At 48.2% G+C, this 19291-nt stretch overlaps 1 long non-coding RNA gene across 2 annotated transcripts; it reads right to left on the bottom strand.

Moving 5' to 3' along the window:
• Positions 1-13409: 13409 nt before the first annotated feature.
• Positions 13410-18027, bottom strand: LOC119270476. 2 transcript variants are annotated; one of them, XR_005134146.1, is made up of 8 exons: positions 17438-18027; positions 16520-16767; positions 16317-16371; positions 15983-16149; positions 15066-15877; positions 14857-14983; positions 13861-13932; positions 13410-13687 (listed from the first exon to the last, which is right to left on the bottom strand). It is a non-coding gene; the product is annotated as an uncharacterized LOC119270476 (long non-coding RNA). The 2 variants fall into 2 exon arrangements; XR_005134148.1 differs by having other exon boundaries at positions 15826-15877; positions 16520-16737.
• Positions 18028-19291: the final 1264 nt, after the last annotated feature.

Below are 19291 nucleotides of genomic sequence, written 5' to 3'. Positions count from 1 at the left end.
GAGCCACAAGATCACAGGAGTTCTGTGAAGAACCAATCGACTAAATGTCAAATATAATTCACTTCCGAGTGAAAAAGGGATAAACACACGTTTCTAAGACTACAGCCAAATACAAGCATTCGACCGTAGTCTCGGGGACTACACCCAGTGGGTGCACTCAGCGTGCCCCCACTAATCCTGTTGAAGACAAAGTCGACCAGTCGACCTCAAAAAAAAAGTGTGCGAGATGCATTCTCTAAGACTGTGATCAACTGCAAGCAGTCGACCACGGTCTCGGGGACTACACCCAGTGGGTGCACTCAGCGTGCCCCCACCGGTTTGTGAAATCCAGTCGACCAGTCGACTGACAGAAAGATTGACATTATAAAGCCTAAGGCCGACTGCCAGCAGTCGACCTTAGCCTTGGGGACTACACCCAGTGGGTGCACTCAGCGTGCCCCCACCGGTTTGTGAAATCCAGTCGACCAGTCGACTGACAGAAAGATTGACATCATAAAGCCTAAGGCCGACTGCCAGCAGTCGACCTTAGCCTTGGGGACTACACCCAGTGGGTGCACTCAGCGTGCCCCCACCGGTTTGTGAAATCCAGTCGACCAGTCGACTGACAGAAAGATTGACATCATAAAGCCTAAGGCCGACTGCCAGCAGTCGACCTTAGCCTTGGGGACTACACCCAGCGGGTGCACTCAGCGTGCCCCCGCTAACACGGAGTTTGTTCGACACACCCAGTGGGTGATTACTATAAATTCCGGAAAAGAAAAGTTTTTGGTAGCATATCCAACAGAACAAACAGCGGTCGACTGACCTGGACATTGCTTTGGAGGGCAGAACTGGCGTCATAAGCTGCCTGGCTCGCGTCCCGGATGGTCTTCAGCTGCTCCATCATGAGTCCCGCATGGCGTATTGCCTCCTTCGCTGCGCCAGCTTGGTCCTCTGGGACGTGGTGCGTCGTGAAGAGAGAGGGCTGCTGGGCACTCGTCAGTGGATTTGCGAAGGACACCGTGTGTCGAGTGGTGTTCTCTTCCTCCACAGTCAGAATCTCAGGCGCCGTCACATCCTGAAGCACCTTACTGGCGGACGCTTTCCGACTCCTCCTGCGTGCCAGTGGTTCTTCATCCTCGTCGTCGTCAGGGAGATTGATAACAGTGTTGGGTGGAGCTGCGGAGAAGAATCAGGATCAGAGATCGCGAGTCAGTCGACTAAGAACGGTGTTAAGAATACAATACCTGGGTTCGAAGTTGCTGCATCCTCCATCTCGTGGTCATCAGCCCGGGCCGAGGTCTCAGAAGTAGCAGCACTGCAACTCCAAAGGATCAGTCGACTAACTTCAGCGTCGACCAGAGATAAAGTTCACACAAAATGAGAAGACTCAAACGACACAATTACCCTGATATGGTGGGGATGGACACCTTCATCTTCGGCAGGAGCTTGGTCGGCTTTGGCGGAGCCCCCCTAGGCTGCTTCGGCGCCTTTTCAGTCGGCGCTGGAGAAGTGGTCCTAGGGCGCTTGGTCGACTGCGTCGCAACCCCCTTGCCACGTTCAGTCGAAGGGTCGTGGACGAGCTTCGACCGCCTTTCCGAGCGCGGTGGCACGACCTCCTCCTCTTCCTCCTCGTCTTCGGCGTCACCATCATCGCCGTCGTCATCATCATCGTCGTCGTCGTCCCCTACAACGTCCGAGTCCCATTCCTCCTCGTCCTGGCTCTCGCCCCCACTCGCCTCACCCTCCTCAGTCGGAGTTTGTGCCCCATTGGGCATCGAGTACAGCTCGGTGAGGGCCTAGCAGATATCAAGACAATGATCAGTCGACCAGTCGGCAGAGTAAACAGAGATGAATGCGACAAGAATGCAGTGGAGATCAGGGCAAGTGTACCTTATTTGGATCACTGTTGTGGTCGAGTGGAGGAATCCTTCTGGCTCCGCGTGGGTTGTCCTTGTTTCCGGTGACGGCTACCATCCATCTTTCCAGAGTGACATCGTCGACTGCTTCTGGATGGACTCTAGTCTCGTCTTCGGTCCCACAGTACAACCACATGCAGTGGCTCCGGAACTGGAGAGGCTGGATGCGACGCCTGAGGAAAACCTCCAGGAGGTCCATGCCCGTCACTCCCTCCCGAACCAACTGCACCACGCGCTCCATCAACATCTTCACATCAGCTTTCTCCTCCGGGATCAACTTCAGAGAGGAGGGCTTGTTCACTCGGTCCATGGTAAACTGTGGGAGTCCACTCGACTGTCCCGGCGTCGACTGGTCCCGGCAGTAGAACCAGGTCGACTGCCAGCCTCTGACTGACTCGGGAAAGGTCATGGGCGGAAAGGTGCTCTTGTTCCTCACCTGGATGCCCAAACCCCCACACATTTGGACGACTCGGGTCTTTTCGTCGCCTGGACTCGCCTTCTTCACGGTCTGAGAGCGACACGTGAATATATGCTTGAACAAACCCCAGTGCGGTCGACAGCCCAAGAAACCCTCACACATGGACACGAACGCGGCAAGATAGGCAATGGAGTTTGGGGTAAAGTGGTGGAGCTGCGCTCCGAAGAAATTCAAGAAGCCACGAAAGAAAACACTCGGCGGCAAGGAAAACCCACGATCCACATGGGTGGCCAAAAGCACACACTCACCCTCTTCTGGCTGAGGCTGCCACTCCTTCCCCGGAAGCCTCGCAGCTCCGTGGGGGATCAAGCCCTCGTTGGCCATGTCGAGAATGTCATTCTCAGTGATGGTCGACTGGATCCAGTCTCCTTGGACCCAGCCTTTCGGCAGGCGGGATCTGGACGAGGACCCTCCGCGGCTGGTGGATCTCCCCTTCGCCTTCTCCGACGCCGACGCCTTCTTTGCACGCTCCAGCGCCACCGTCTTCTCCTTGGCCATGGTCGCCGGCGAGATGCGCGAAGGGAAGTGGTGCGGGGGCGAGAGCGAGCACGCTGAGCAGGGAGGAAGGAAGCAGAGAGAGGGGGAGAATGCTAAGGCGCAGCACAGAAATCCTCGCCGGGCACATTTATAAGGTCCCTTCCGAGTGGATGACAGGTGGGCCCGGTCGATCTAATCATATCTGGAACAGTTATGCAGACGGGATACGTGGCGAAAAAGACGGCGCGGAGATCGAGGCGTCCATGCCCCGTCCCATCCGAACGCCGCGGTCCGCCCCGCTTCGCGCGCGCCCCAAAATTTCGCATCCCGCGGAATCCGCGAGCAACAAATCAGTCTGTCAGGCGCGGTGTTTCCGGCGATCCGTCGCTCGGAAATCGTCGAAGCCTGAAAGATCACTCGACGCAAAAACAGAATGGATCAAGTCGACTGAAGGCAAGTTGTTTCCTGTCGACAAAGGGATTCTCTGGTCCAGAACAGCGCACAACCGGAGCGCAAAGGTTAATCGGAAACGACATCAACTCCTTCTTCACTCGAAGCCTCAATCCATTCGGGGGCTAATGATGGGGTTATGTACCTAGGGTAGGGTCATGGACCTGATCCAAGTAACTTACCCTAGGACATCCTTAGAAGAGGTCGCCTTCCAGTCGACCAAAGAGGATTCACTCGACTGGCCTGAAGGACTCGACCACGAAGACCCACTCGACCACCAGGAGGTCAAGAGGCACTCTGCACTGCAACGGCCTGTAATCAAGTAGACTTTATGATAGTAAAGGCCTTTATGTGGGGCGTTACCAGTAACGCCCCAGACTTAACTCACCTTAAACCCTCTCCTACGTGGGCTGGCTGGGGTCCTGGCGCACTCTATATAAGCCACCCCCCTCCACAGGCAGGAGGGTTCGGCACCTTGTAATTCATACATTCATAATCCACTCGACCGCCTCCGGGCTCCGAGACGTAGGGCTGTTACTTCTTCCGAGAAGGGCCTGAACTCGTACAGCCTTCGTGCTTACAACCTCTCCATAGCTAGGACCTTGCCTCTCCATACCTACCCCCCACTCTACTGTCAGGCTTAGAACCACGACACAGCCAGCTGTGGAACAATGGTTCCTTCAGCTTCATTATCGTCGCCTTCCCCACGTCCACCTTCTGGTCGCTGATGGTGTACAATATGGTGCACGGGGTTTCATCGGCCTGCAAAGAAAAGTCTGTGACGTGAGACATCCGAAAGGCAACGAAAACGGGAGATTATACATTTATATTGAAGGGGGGCGGTGTGACAGATACCGTGAGGGCGTCGAGCTCAACCAAAGACGAAGCACCACCGAGCACGTCCGGTGCGGGAGTAGGTGCAGGAGCAGGTGCGGGAGCCGGTGTGGGAGCCGGTGCGGGAGCAGGTGCGGGAGCCGGTGCGGGAGCAGGTGCTGATGCAACGCTAGTCGAGCTGCTCCCCAAGAAGTCGGCAAGGGGAAAGTCCTCTGCATTTTTTTCTGGATTTTGCCTTGTTCAAGTGATAACGCCCGTCACCAAGGAAGTAGACAAATCTGCAACCACCTGTTTTGCGGCAGCTACCGCTGTTGCGACTGTCTGAGATGATTTCTTCTCAACCGCTATCTCAACCTTCTTGTCGATGTTTTCTTCAGTTAACCTCCGTCTTCCTTTCTCTCCTCCGTGGTCTCACAGTAGTACTTCTTCCACATGGCGCCATCTCCGACACCGTGCACGCGTCCATACGACGGTCGAGTATCCATCGGTTGTCGTTTCAATATGTTCAACGCCCGGTTGAATGGAGTGTCCCACTTGGGCCTCGCCAATGCCTCAGACGGTGAGTCGCTTTCGGCCACAATCCGGTGTTGTTCTCTCTGCAAAAGGCACAAGGATCGTTTACAAATATGACTAACGTGTGCAGTCGAATTGATCAGAAACTAAAATTACCAGCAGTCTCATGAACTCTGTAATGACCGGTGTTGTCTCGTAAACCTTCTTCACTGGGTCCCAACGGTGCCGAGCCCTGAGGATGTCACACTCCTGCGGGACGGTGAAATCCTCCAAGGGGCCTGGGATGCCAAGACTCGCGGCTTCCGTGTCCTCCTTGGCCCATTTGGACCTCTTTCCGCCGTAACCACGGCTTCCGAGGTGGTGGCTCCCAATGTTCCTCTCTTGAAGCCCCTTCATGTACTGAGACTTTTTTTGGCAGCTTCGGCCTCGCAAGCCTCCTTGTATATTTGAAACTGCTTTTCCGTGATTGTCGAATTATCCTTTACAATCTCAGAGTAGGGTTCCTTCTTGTCGATGATCTTTGCTTTCACTCAATTTTTCCAGGCGGCCAACGCGTTGCTAAACTTGGTCATGGCGTGTTTGTTTATCTTCTTCGTTGTCGGGTCCTCATCTGGATCTTCATAATCCTTCTCATTCCGGCCCGGGAACAAGAATATCTGGTGAAACTTCTTTGGGAGGGAGCTCCTCATATTTTCTATCTTCGGTAGTTTCTCATCATTGATGGTGGCGGTTGTCCGTACGATGCAGCCTATTTGATTGTCGTAGCATCAACGCGCTTCCCCGGGCGCCTTTGGCTCAAAATTGCCGTCGTCCACCTCCATGACCACCAGTCTAGTAGTCTTGAGTTTGTTAGGAAGCCGTTGCCTCTTTGCTTTTGGTTCTACACCGGCTCCGCTCCCCGAGGCAGCGTCGGTCTCAGTCTCAGCGCTGGTCTCGATGCCGGTCTGAGTCTCAGCGCCGGTCTCAGTCTCAGCACCGGTCTACGTGCCGGTCTCAGTCCCCGATGCCACCGGTTGATCGTCAGCAAGGCTAAAAAATTCGTCTGCCGCCCAGTAGACGTCGTCGCAATCACCAAAACCCTGTCCTTCATCGTTGCTAGCCATGTTTCCTATGATTAAATCTAGTAAATTAATTCTAGACCTAATAAAATGAATAATGACATACAAAAGGCCTATGTTTTGCAGGAACGTTGACTCCTTCCTGGTGCGGCAAATCCCGGGCACTCGATATGTCCTAGTTTGTAGCACAAGTCATGCCGAAATTCACGGAAAATTTTGGCATGACCTTTGCTAAAAAATGAACAAATCGAGAACCTGAAATTTGCCAGAACGGAAATGAATCAACATTCCGGCAAAACATAAGCCACTCAGCTTCATTCCCTAGAAACAACAAAAGGCCACTTGGGCACAATCGAAACATGGGCAACCACAATTGAGGAATTTGCATATATCCTGACCACTTCAAATTTGCATGTCCTAAAGCGTTTGACACTTCAAGAAAATCTACACAAATCATACATGCTCTCTCAAACTCAATTCAAAAACCAAATATAGATTATATTTAGTTAACTACAGAACTAAACTTTACTCTAAACTAAACCCTACTGCCCTAGTTAACATCTAGTTAAACAAACTCAATTCAAAAACTAAATCCTACTGAACTAATTAACATCTACATTATCTACTACTTAACATCGTCTATTATTACCCTAACTAAAAAACATCAACATTATCTACTACTTAACATTAACATCTATTAACTAAAAAGGATGGGTTGGGGGGATTACAGAGAGCGGAGAGACGGTGGCGGGGAGGTGCTTGGCGATGGAGGTAGGGGCGGGGTGGGCGGGCTCAGGATCGGAACGCGTCAGTCTTGGCAGGCTCGGGCGCGGTGAGGTCGAGGGCGGCGGAGGTAAGGTCGAGGGAGGCGACGGTGAGGTCGAGGGCGGCCCGAGAGGCGGCGGCGGTGAGGCTGGGCGGCCTCGGGCAACGGCCATGAGGATGAGCGCGGCATCGACGCCGGCAGGAGATGGCGGCGAAATGGGGGCGACGGCGAAGTGGGGGAGACGGCGGCGAAGCGAGGGATCGATTTGGGGGAGAAGTGGTGGCCAGGGGGAAACCGTTTTTGCTTAAGTCAAAAGTAACGGTAGTGCGTTACAAAAAACACGCTATAGCTAAGTTAGCTATAGCGCGTTTCAGAGAGCGCGCTACTGCTACGTCTTCATCATTTTTTCCCTTTTTCATTTATTTTTCTTTACATTTTATATTTTTCCTTTCTCCTTTTTCTATTTCTTTCATTTTCATTTACTTCTCTATTCGTTTTTCATTTCATTTTCTTTTCGTTAGCAGTAGCGATTTACACATAAACACGTTGCTATAAGTTTATTAGCGGTAGCGCAGTTTTTGGAAGATCACTACTACTATGTGTAGCCCATCGGCTAAGTGATTGGAATTTTAGTAGTAGCGAGTTTTCGGTGAGACGCACTACTGATATATGTCCATCTGCAGCGCGCTTATTTTGCACGCGCTACTGCTATCTAGTAGTAGCGTGCTTTTTTAACAAGCGCTACTGCTAAAGTTCTGTGTATAACGTTTTCCCTAGTAGTGAATGGGCAAGAGCATAGTGCATTCAGTGCATCACTTTATGTTTATAGAATATACATAATGATCAAGCGAGTATCATATGTTGTAAGAACTGAAGCCTCTAACACAAGTTGAATTTGAAGATTGCAGAAACTATGAGAAGCAGATGGAACTGCAAATAATTTATAAAAAAATTGAAAACTATGAGAAGGTTGTGCCTGGAGCATCTAAGCTTGCTCTGTTTCCACTTCTTCTTGGACTAGAGATGTTGAGTAACTTCGTGCCTGCACGTGATGCAGTTCTTGGCGTTCGACTCGCTGTCCACATCGGCACCATGGTCGGGGCCATAGCCAGCGGCCAGATGGCCGAGCACATTGGCCGGAAAGGGGTGAGAAAATCTTGACCCTTCCGTCCCTCCGAATGAAAATTTGGAGTTGACCTTGTATTAGTCTCGAATCTCATGAGTTATTTAAGTAGTTGTGTGTGGCATTTGATATGATAATCAGAGAAGAGAAATTGGTGTTGCAGAAAATGTGTAGGTGAAGAATTTTTCTGAAAAAAGTTCAGTATTTTGTTCATGTCACATGCTTGCAAGTTGCAACAAATTAATTCTTGACTACACTAAAGTTTTATTCTTTTATACTCTAATAACAGAGTAATGGAAATGCCTACTGAATTTTCAGTCGTTAACGATGGTGGCGATTCAGAACATCAACGGTTGGCTCGCCATCTCCTTCACGAATGTATGGCATAATGCACCCACATGTTTTCCAAGCTTATTTTCTGCCCTTTTTCTTCTCACGGCGATACGAGCTTCATGCTTGCTAATCGATGTTTAATCCATAGGACTCATCACTTCTCTACATGGGACGGCTGCTTCAAGGATTTGGTGTTGGTGTCATATGATACATGGTTTGTAATAAAGTATCTTCACTGCATGATTATTCTGTGCCTAGGATGTTCATGACTTTATGCTTTAAGATGTTGAGTACTTCTTAGCTGGTTCAAAAATGTTCAGAAACAAGAGAGCAACTAATATGTCAATATACTGGATGCAGAATGGTCCATGTTTTTTTTTTGGAAAAGATGGTTTGTTGTTTATACCTATGCACCCCTACCAAAACTAAATTAACCTTTTGAAATTACAACATGTTTACTTTGTGCCTAGGCCTCAGTGCATGCTGATTTTTATGGCTTTATGCTTTAAGAGATTCGGTACTTCTCCATCGTATATACCAACTTATTTTCTTGTCAATAGATTATTGAGCTACCTAATAGTTACAATACTAACTCTTACCACACGGTAAAAGTTCAAAGTAAACTGGACAATGACTACAAACAATAAAATAAAACCTGTGATGATAGAAAGAATAAACAGAAAGGACCATTGGCATCTAATCGCAGTTAACAGCTAGAAGCATTGGCACTCATAAGGAAAAGACATAGGAGTACCTGTTATTTTACCCCACACTAGATCATATGGATCAAGACCTTGGTAGTCATGAAAGCTGACAGCAAGTGCAAGTAGCTCATCGTATCCCTTCTTATCCAGGTTAGATGTTCCAAATTTCAGGTTAAGGCACTTCATTTCCTCAGATGAAATGGAAAATTTTATCCTTTCATTAGCTAGGGTAAGGTCTTCATACTTCACATAAAGTTCGTTTAGCTTTAGATATCAACTACACGACATTTCACATGGCACTCTTTATAGTGCAGACATTACATGGAAAATAGAGTGGTACTCTAAAGTTAGTACAAAGTTGAGTCATCTATTTTAGAACGGAGGGAGTACATCACAAGCCTTTTAGCACTACAAGAATCTTGTTAATCCATGACGGATACAGTCTGTCATGGAATAGTGCAAAACCGTCATGTATATCGCGTCATAATTTGACAACTATACCACCATGACGGATCCTGGCCGTCACCGATCAGTCCCTAGGCCCGCCCAGGCCCGGTCCTCTATGACAGACTAGTCCGTCATGGATTTGGAGACGCTGTACAAAAATGGGCTTGACGTGGCATCTACATGGCACCAACGTGAATGTGACGTGGCATCCACTTTTTTTGTTGTGGTAGTTTAGACCATTTATTTTAGTCTGGCATGATTTCCATCCAACCAGTTACAGCGCCACCCATTACACATAATCAAACAAGCTTTCACAACACAATTAATTCTATTGAACAGGCCCATAATTTAAAGCATTTCACAAATTTCTATTCAATTATTTCATTGAGTAAAGCCCTTTTAAAACGTGGCCAATAAAACATCCAACATCAGATAACAGACCCTTAGTAATAATTACACCAGATTACATCAACAAATATACAAGATTGTATAGACCCTCTTAATCATCAAGTTCATGCCTACACCTCGAACTTCCTTTTTGGCTCTGACCACCAAGTAAACCTGTAACAGACAATATGCTTCTGTTACAAAATGGCAAGTTGATTACAACAACATAAATAGTAGTTATTATCATCTGAACCATCATATTTATTTCACGTGGTTTGAACCTCACTCATGAGGCCTATATACTTAAGAGTTATGTCAGGATTGCTTGTCTTTCATTAATCAACAATATTGTTTCATTGCAGCAACACAACATCGACGACTAATCATGAGTAATCTAGTGCCAAATAGTTCAAATCATCCTGAAGGGCATAGGAGCTTACCCATGCCAAAGCGCTGAGGAGCTCCACCTTGTTGTGTAACTGTAGGTACCTTTGAAAAATTATCATCTCAAAGATCAGAGGGGTGTTGACAAATAATAAAGGGATAGGGGAACAAGATAAGTTATTGTTTCTGGAAAACTACTTGCAACAAAACTGTACTTCTTTTTACCATAGTGCACACCTTTTTTTTTCTAAACCATGATCATGAACTAACTTGGTGTCATTTTTCTTATGTAAACAAATACACCTATCTACGTGTCAAGAACAGCCAAGTGACCTCTTTTTTACTTATAAACTTGATCAAATTCAATTATTTCGGAATTGAGGAAGCATATTATAAATAATACCTATTAATGGTAGAGAAAATAAGAATAAATGAAATGTTCAAGGTGGAGACACTTTCAAAGTTACACAGCCAACGATGGTTCACATAACATTTCAAGGAAGTATATCTAAACTATTATAAAGTAGTTATGATTGGCTATGTATTGTAGTGTGAGGTCCTAAAGAATTGACACACCAAGTTCTTTTGTCTGCAGCATAGTTCTTCAACTATATTTAATTCTACCAGTGGACTGATTCAGTCGTTCAGTTATAATCATCAACCTTCGTCACTGATCAAGTGGAGACCTGAGCCCAGGAACAGTGCTTAAGATATCATAACAAGCATAATAATACTGCATTAATATATACACTTTACATTAGTAGAGAAATATGTCAGACAAGGAACACTGATTCCACAATACAGAAAGACAAAAAGGAGGCTACTGTAGAATGTAAAGCAACATCCAGTAATTCATAAAGTGGATAACTCGCTTTTCCTGATATATCAACAAGCATTCTGGAAGTGATTGAACTAGTAATACACTCCCTTTTATTAGGCAGTAAGAAGAGGTTCAATTCTCCATATCTTTTTGTTCTGGAAAGATACAAAAATGTACAGAACATACAGTTTTGCACATTGCCTTTTATTAGGAGCTAGAAGAGGTTCAATTCATCTCTTTTTGTTCTGAAAAGATACAAAAATGCACAACAAATACAATTTTGCACTCTGGAGTTTACTTTCACAGAATACAGCTAAAAAAGTACACTCAAATAAAACTACAACCACCTGATTGCAACAGTCATTTTAATCAAATCAGGGAAGCAACAAACAGTTTACTGACTATGAGCCTAACTTGCTACTAGACTATAAATTCTATAACAGAGAGATTAATGTTTGTAAATATTAAATCATCAATTCTTGAGAGGAAAGATACAAAATCAAGCTGAATCAAGGAGAAGAGGGAGGTAGAGGTCCCAGTGCTCACTGGAGACCTTTGTAAGCAATGCAATGGTCGCAGTGCAGGTCAGACGCCATCTCGCGTGACAGAGGAGGTTGCCATGGGACGCGCCGCTGCGCCGGAGACGCGGAAGAGGGGGTCGGGGTCACCGCCGTCCAGCCCAACGCAGGCGAGCGCACTGAGCTAGGGGGAGGCGGAGAGGCGCGAGGGGGCGCGATGCACGACGAAGTGGTGCTGTTGGAGACGCGCCAGTGACAGACGCGCCGCGTAGCTGGAACCCTAGACATTGGCTAGGGGTTGAGTGCGAGTGCAGGGGGCTGGGAGCGGCGGATCCAGCCGGGCTGGAGGGCGGAGGGGTCGGAGATGAGCTCGTGAGTGTGCTGCACGGTGGCGGACATCGCCGGAATCGGCGGATCTTGGTGGCGACACGATAATTCGCGGGAGAGGAAGAGATGGGTCGCACGAGAGATGGATTGGTGGGGGTTGCGGCGGATCTAGCAGCCGCTGTAGCAGCGAGGTGAGAGGAGGGGAAGGGCTGGCGACGAGCAGTGGGAGGAGGCGATGTGGTGGTGGGTGGCGGCGATGTGTGTGAGGAGATGGGGAATCGGGAGGGGGGCTGCGACGAAGGGAGAGACAGAGAGAGGAGAGGCACTTAGGGTTTGGGTTTTATACGTGAATGGTTAGGCGGGCTTTGGCGGGCTTTAGCGGGCTTTAGCGGGCTTGCAGGGCTATACCGGGCCATTCATGACAGATTTCGAAAACGTCATGCGAAATCCGTCATGGATCAACATATTTCTTGTAGTGTAGTAAGGAAATTGCAGAGAAGATTATCAAATTCAACTGAGGATAATCCACTCAGCAACAGCAATATTTCATGAATAAGAAAAATAAGAACCAGGGATATAGAAAGCATACATAATTCTTGGTTAGTTCCATGTAGGCCGTGATGGAACCCTTGTAGAAATCACCATCTTGGGGCCAGAAAACCTGCATTCACCATCAAAATTCAGGCCCCAGTTTTGCTGCATTCCTTATAGTGATGAAACAAACACATGCTCAGAACAGACATCGTCAAGAACTTACCTTGCATACTAAACCGACAAACGCCTGCGGATCGGCACCCTGAATTTCCAACTTGCGACAAAGCCAGCGTCAAAATTACACAGAGAACAAGTATTCTAGTTGGCCGTTCCTTGTTGCTGAAGCCGTGAGGAGAGTTTCATTGCGAAGCAAGCACAAATCCAACTTACTCTACCCATCTTTTCTCAGATGGAGAGGCCGCCTCCAGCTAGCTACTGCGGCGCCATCACCTCCGGGGCGCCGAAGTGCTCTCCTTCTACACTCCCCCGCTGCGCCTCGGCTGCCATCGCCCCAGCAGCTCCTCCCCGTCTCTATCCGCGCCCAATGCAAGCAGGGCAGACCCCAGGCTGAGCAGCTCGTGCTTGAGCGGGCGCTTCCGCCACGAGCCCCTGCCCAGCGCCTCCTCCTCCTCCTCCTTCTCCAGCTGCCGCGGCGTCGTCAAGGATGGCCGTGGCTCCTCGAGCCACGACTTCTTGCGGCGACGGTGGTAGTACTAGTAGGAAATCACGGGAGGCCTGCCGTCAGCAGTGCCGGAGGCGGAGCTGCGGGGCTTCTTGGGGGGCGCGAGTGCTGCCGCTTCCATGGGGTCCGCCTTCCCTCCGCACGCAGCCTCCCGAAGGATGAGCAGTAAGACCGAGACCCACGGTGGAGGTCCTCGCCGCTGCCACAGACGCGGCCGAGGCCGGAGTCGGCGACGGCGCCCGCATCTATCCAGAGATTCTTGGGCACCTCAGCGGGGTCGCCTCACCGGCGGCAGGAGCGGTGACCATGGCGGCGTGACGCGAGGCGCATCTTCTTGGGCACCTCAGCGGGGTCGCCTCACCGGCGGCAGGAGCGGTGACCATGGCGGCGTGACGTGAGGCAGATGCGCGTCGCCGGCGCGGGCAGGCTAGCCCTAGTGCGGTGGATTTGGCGGAGGAATAGGCGACGTGGGTTCTCCAACGAGGCACGTTAACAAGCAGAGGATCGGGGCGTTTTCACCCATTTTTTCTCTTCCTATCATCACAGTAAAAAATCCACGTGGGCACAATGAGGGAGCTCCCCTTGCGCGATGGGCGCACAAATCTTGCTGATGTACTTTTGAACATGCATATGCAGCCCAAATGAGCAGCATGTGTCAAAAAAAAAGGTACTCCACTTAACAGAAATACATCATTAAAATGTTCAGGCATATAGCATAGCATAGCAAACAGAGCAAACCAGAAGGTCTATACAGTGTTACAAGGTGGATGCGAGAGCACAACCATCAATTCAAAATAAAAGCTAACATATCTTTGCGGGCTTTAACCACAATACGTGTCACTCTTCTTAATACTCCCAAAGCAAAACTATCACTAAGTCACCTGATACCATCTCTTCTTGTTTGTGCCATCCCACCACAATTCATAATGGCCTCAGGTGGCAATTGTGGCATATCTGCAGATAATACAGAACAATTCTAGAAACCGAGAACATATATATAAACCTATGAGAGATCACCAAGAAAATTAAACACCGAAACTTTACAGTGGTATTGACAGAACATGGCATCACATATTATTTACTCCATTCTCCTAAGAATAATACAAAAGGGACTTCAAACTATGTACCTCCATGAATAACCTATGCTTGAAGCCACATGAACATATTGCCGTCGGTTGCCGGTCTTCCGCATCTACGCACTGGCAAAATAAAGAACTTGCTCAAAAGTGTTAAACTGAAATGTAAGCAGATATATAATGTGGGGATTCCCCCAGCCCTGGCCTTGCCAAAATAAATTAAAATGTGGGTGCTTAAATTTTTTGGAATGTATGTCAAGGGAATGTGTACTATAAAAAGAAGGGGGTATTTTCTTTTAGTCATTTGAACAAACAAGCAAGAAGCACCTTCTGTGTCACATAATTGCAGCCATCAGAACAAAAAATTGTTAGACTGTGGATCAAAGATCCATGATAAAATACGTGCACACATCCTATTTGATGCATTAACACAATCCTTCGAAGGGCATATACACCATGCATAGAAGAGAAGCTAAACTGAGGAGGAAAAACGAATGAAAATCACAACCAAGAAGGATGGCAAAATCCAGATGTACTGATCATCCTCAACCCATCCAAGGCAAGGCCATAGTCGAATCCCATGGTGGTGGATATAGCTGGCCAAACGGGCCGGGACAAACAGGCCAGCAAGCGAGCACGCCGGCACGGCCCGCCATGGGCCAGGCACGGCACGGGCTAAACGGGCTGCGTGTCGGCACGACATGACCCGTTTAATTCTTTTATATAATTTTCAGAATTTTTTTACATATGTATACCTAAAATATAGCCCAATAGGCCTAAAAACCAGCCCAACAGGCTGAAAATATACAACCCAGCGTGCTAAACGGGCCATCGGGCCGGCCCGTTTACTAATCAGGTCGTGCCTGGGCCAAGGAGCAGCGCCCGTGGGCCGACACGGCATGGCCCGGCTATTAAACGTGCCATGGCGGGCCGTGCCGGGCCAGGCACGATTAGCACAGGCCGTGCTGTGCCGTGACGGCTGGCCTGTTTGGCCAGGTCTGGTGGTGGTGTATCCCAGGCGGCGGAGCAGGGAAAGGAATAACACACCAGCACAATCGGCGAAGACGAAGACACCACTGACTGCTCATCCTTCTCTTCGGCGCCACTCTGAGGCACGACAAGTGTTTTCATCATTCCAGTTCCCATTGAACTGATGCTTGATTCTGGTGAAAACCTATACAAAAGAACACATATTTATGTATATTTCATCAAGTATATGCCAGAAATATCAACAAACGAAACCTGTGTGGTTTGACCTAAAGTTCCGTCATCCCATCAATTGTGGTTGTGTATGGAGTGCTTCTCATCCTTGCTCTAGAAACATATTTGTATATGTGAATTTGCTAGTCCCAATCATATGTGTAAAGAAAAGGGTAAACATGAACTGGCTATATGCGTTTATTCCAGCATACTGTCCCATGACACGCTTTGCATACAGATCCCTTTCCTTATGAGCTGAAGTAAAATGAGCTAGTATCCAGTATTTAGCAAGATAATAAATCCAACATTTTGTCATGTTAGAACAACCAAGCTGTGGCAGTAAGAAAACTTCCCCTAAAAATAAAGGGGCAAACAAAAACTAATATACATCCAAGAAACTAAGGAGGGATAGGAAAAGTAATTGTAGCAATGAAGGCCACTCCCCCATCATGTATTATCTACCATCAATTATTGCCCAAGAACACATCTAAATTTAACACGAACAAATGTACAATTTTTTTGTTTTCAAATTCACAGTTTAACTACTAATATACTTGATGAAGTTTGCAAGATCATCCATTAATTTATTGGGTGCAAGTTCCCCGAGCTAGTAAGAAATAGAGATTCACAAGTAAAGAGCAGAAGGATCACCTCTCGCCCTCTCTTTCGTTGTTGAAGAGTGTAATGTTCCCACCCAAAGATAGGTAAAGCTAAAGCTACTTAATGGCATCCCTAGCTTCATCGAAAAGTATTTATATTTCCACTTAGACCGTGGCATATGAAAATGAAAACATCTATAAATCAAGTGCAATTTACCATTGCCAGAATAGCTGCTGGCATCCATCCAAGCACCAGTGCCCTTTGCTTCCTACAGAAACATTAACATTAATGAGAATAGAATTACCAGATAAAAAAGCGATACACTCTGGCTACTGTGAGAAACTGAGAATACATGCTTCTGTGAAAAAACAACCTTTGTCAAGAGGTAAGTAGCCCAGGAAGTATTTGCTGAGATAATTGGAGCAGTAACACGCAAACGGTCTCCACCAACACTTGGATGTTCAGAGCGTTTACCAACTTAGTAGACCGATCAAATATTTCGGGCACATTTTTCAGTAACATGCCACCAAATGCTTCCAGCTGTCAAAGTCAACCCAATATACATAGTGTCACACCGATCACACGACCAAGGGGATACTTAAAATAGAAGCAGCAGAAGATAATTCAGCCATGTATTCTAACTGTGTTTCCGCTTTACAAATAACCCGCACATTATTAAATTATTCAGCTGTCTGTGAGGCTCTTACCATGTCCTATCATCAAACCAGTTCCAGAACTCGTAGATTCCATTCTTGACAGAAACTGCACAAGTAGGGGTAATTCAGAACCAATACAGTACATAACTGCATCAAGCCAGCTTTTTAAGTTCCTACTGTAAGCACTTGTTTGCTACATACTTCCACTAATCATCCATAGTAAGCGTGAACTACCAATCACCCTCGTCACTAACCTTGGTGCAGAACCACACGGGGGCTGAATCCTCTCCCAATGTTGCGACCGTGTGGAAGGAGGGAGACAACCTCCGTCGCTCCACGCCCTTGAAGACGGGCAGATCGGAAAACTTTGCGTTGCGATCGCCATCACCCATGGCTCGCCATCGAGTGGAACGCTCGCCATCCTTCTGCCTACCCCTCTGCCTTGAGGTGGATTTCGGCAGCCCCTCCATCCCTAGCGGATGAGAGAGAGTGGAGATGAGAGCTGCGTGCCCGATGGTGACACGTTTACATATTAAATGCAGAAAACCATGATACTTTAGCACAACAAGTAGATGCTAAAAAAATCTATCGTTAAATAAAGTGGCTGGTGCTATAATTCTTTGCTATGGTCTTACAAAAACTATTAAGCTGGTCCAGAAATTATTAGTATGACTAACATACGGCAAATTCAAAGTCCAAGCTGTCAATCTTTTCAAGAAAACAATATGTGTTTGCTTCTTTAATAAAAGAAAAGAATCAGGAACTCTCACAAAATATTCTGCAAACAATTATAACTCAAGAAACAAAGAAACATGGCTTGAAGCAGATCAACAACATAAAACTTGACAACCTATATCACTCCTAGGACTAAATTAGGAGACCAAAAAACCCTTGCAGAATTTACATGCCAACAGAGAACAAATTGATGACCAAACAAGACTTAGTTCTGGAGTACTAATAAGAAAGATAGATAAATGGATGATGGTTAAGCGTCATAGATAACTTAGTAGATAAATGGATGATGGATAACTCGTCAGGCCTATGGAGCTATCATAGCATGGATAACTCGTCAGGCATAACATAACTGCAACCAACACAAGAGAGGTGTTCTACATAGATAGATACATAGGTAGACAGAGATATGAATCAAATAGGGGATCCCATGCACTTACCTAGAATTTTTCTTCAGAAGGTTTGTGCGTGGCTGCTGAAGGTTGCGGCTGATGGGGCTATCCACGCCTGCGACTACGGGGCAGACGGATGGGGTAGGGGGTAGCAGACGGATGGAGCTCGGGGCGGTGGACGGCCGGAGCTCGCGGTCGGGGCCGGCGGATGGATGTCCAGCTGCTACTTGCGGCTCGGCGACTCAGATCTTCGGCTTGGCATCGCCGGAACCAACGATCAGAAGCCGCGCCAGTCCCTTACTGCGCGGTCCCCAGAGACCTCGCCGGCGCACCCGACACCGCGGTGGCTGCCCGGGCCCGAGCCTCCATGCCAGCGTCATCGTGGCGCGGACGGGAGGCCCTGCCCCGCGAGACGGAGGGATCTGACGCTGCCACCGCTCGGGGACTTCCTCCTGTGTGCTCCCGAGATCCAAATCGAGAAAATCAGGGGATATGAGGCTGGAGGAGGTGGATCTCGGGACGGGAGATGAAGAGGGCACGGGCACTGGCGGCGGCACGCAGTGTATTTGCGGAGAAAGAGGCGGCGGCGGAGCAGCAGGGAAGAGCGCGGGGGTTGGAGGAGAGGAAAGGAAAGAGAGACAGAGGGATCACGTGTGTTGGAAACCTTCGTGGGGAAGGCAACGAGAGGTATTTTCCTCTCCAGGCTCGATCCCGATTGGCCTCCCAAATAGTGCGAGTGATGAGGTGTCCGTCTCCAGCGATCGCCATTTGCGCCACCGTTAAAGGGTTGTATTAGCACTGATGCCAAAAGTAAAAAATATCCGACTTTTGCTACAATTTTGCCCCATCAATTTATGCAATTTCCTAAAAAAAGAAACACTAACGCCCACACGTGTGGGCGTTTGCATCTCGCCCACATGCGTGGATCCGCGTCCGTTTGTAGGTGCACGAATCTTGGCATGTTTGTGGTGCCACGTAGGATTGGACCGGTGTGTGGGCATTTATCCGATCACCCACATGTTCGTTTCACCACACGAAGGGGCCGGTGTGTGGGCGTTTAGCAATTCGCCCACACACCAGTTTTCACTCACGCACAAGGGCTGGTGTGTGGGCATTTGCCATCTCGCGTACAAGCCCGTTTTTCTCTCCCACACCCAAACTGTTAGTTGCCATGCGTTTTGCAATGTACATGGCAACTGCCCTAGTGTGCTTGTAAGAAGATGGCAACTCTCTTTTTCTTTACCCGAACATGTCAGTTGCCATGTATTTTGCAGAGTACACGGCAACTGCCCCAGTGTGCTTGTAAGCAGATGGCAACTCTTTCTTTTACCCGAACATGTTATTTTGCCATGTCTCTTTGTAGCACTAGACGACAACTGCCTAGTGTTAGTAGGTGGAAACTCCTAAGGTTTTCAAATCATGGCAACTGTAGTAAACCAGACCATACATGGCAACTGCTTAGTGTTACTAGGTGGCAACCTCTAAAGTTTTCAAATCATGGCAACTATAGTAAATCAGACCATACATGGCAACAGCTGCAGTTGTCTAAAATGGCATCTGTCACTTCTCCTGAGATGGCAACTGTAGTTGAGCAACCATGGCAACTGTAGTTGTCCGACATGGCAACTGTAGTTCAGCGACCTGGCAGCTGCAGTTAAACGAACATTGAAGAGGGTCCGGACCATGGCAACTGCGGGGACGCATGGTGACTGTCACGCGGGGTGTGCGGGGCCGTGAGTGAGGTGGCTGAGAGAGGTCGTGTGGGCGTTATGCATTTCGCCCACACGTAGGCATGTGAGAGGGACCGCAAGAAAAAAACGAGACGTGTGGGCGCTAGTTGTTTTGACCACACGTAGGTGTGTGGGCTAGTCCTCTTAGACACCACACAAAACGTGTGGGCAG

Source organism: Triticum dicoccoides, chromosome 3A, assembly GCF_002162155.2.
Source record: "Triticum dicoccoides isolate Atlit2015 ecotype Zavitan chromosome 3A, WEW_v2.0, whole genome shotgun sequence".
NCBI classification, from domain to species: Eukaryota; Viridiplantae; Streptophyta; class Magnoliopsida; order Poales; family Poaceae; genus Triticum; species Triticum dicoccoides.
This window is presented reverse-complemented; position numbering and strand designations above follow the sequence as displayed.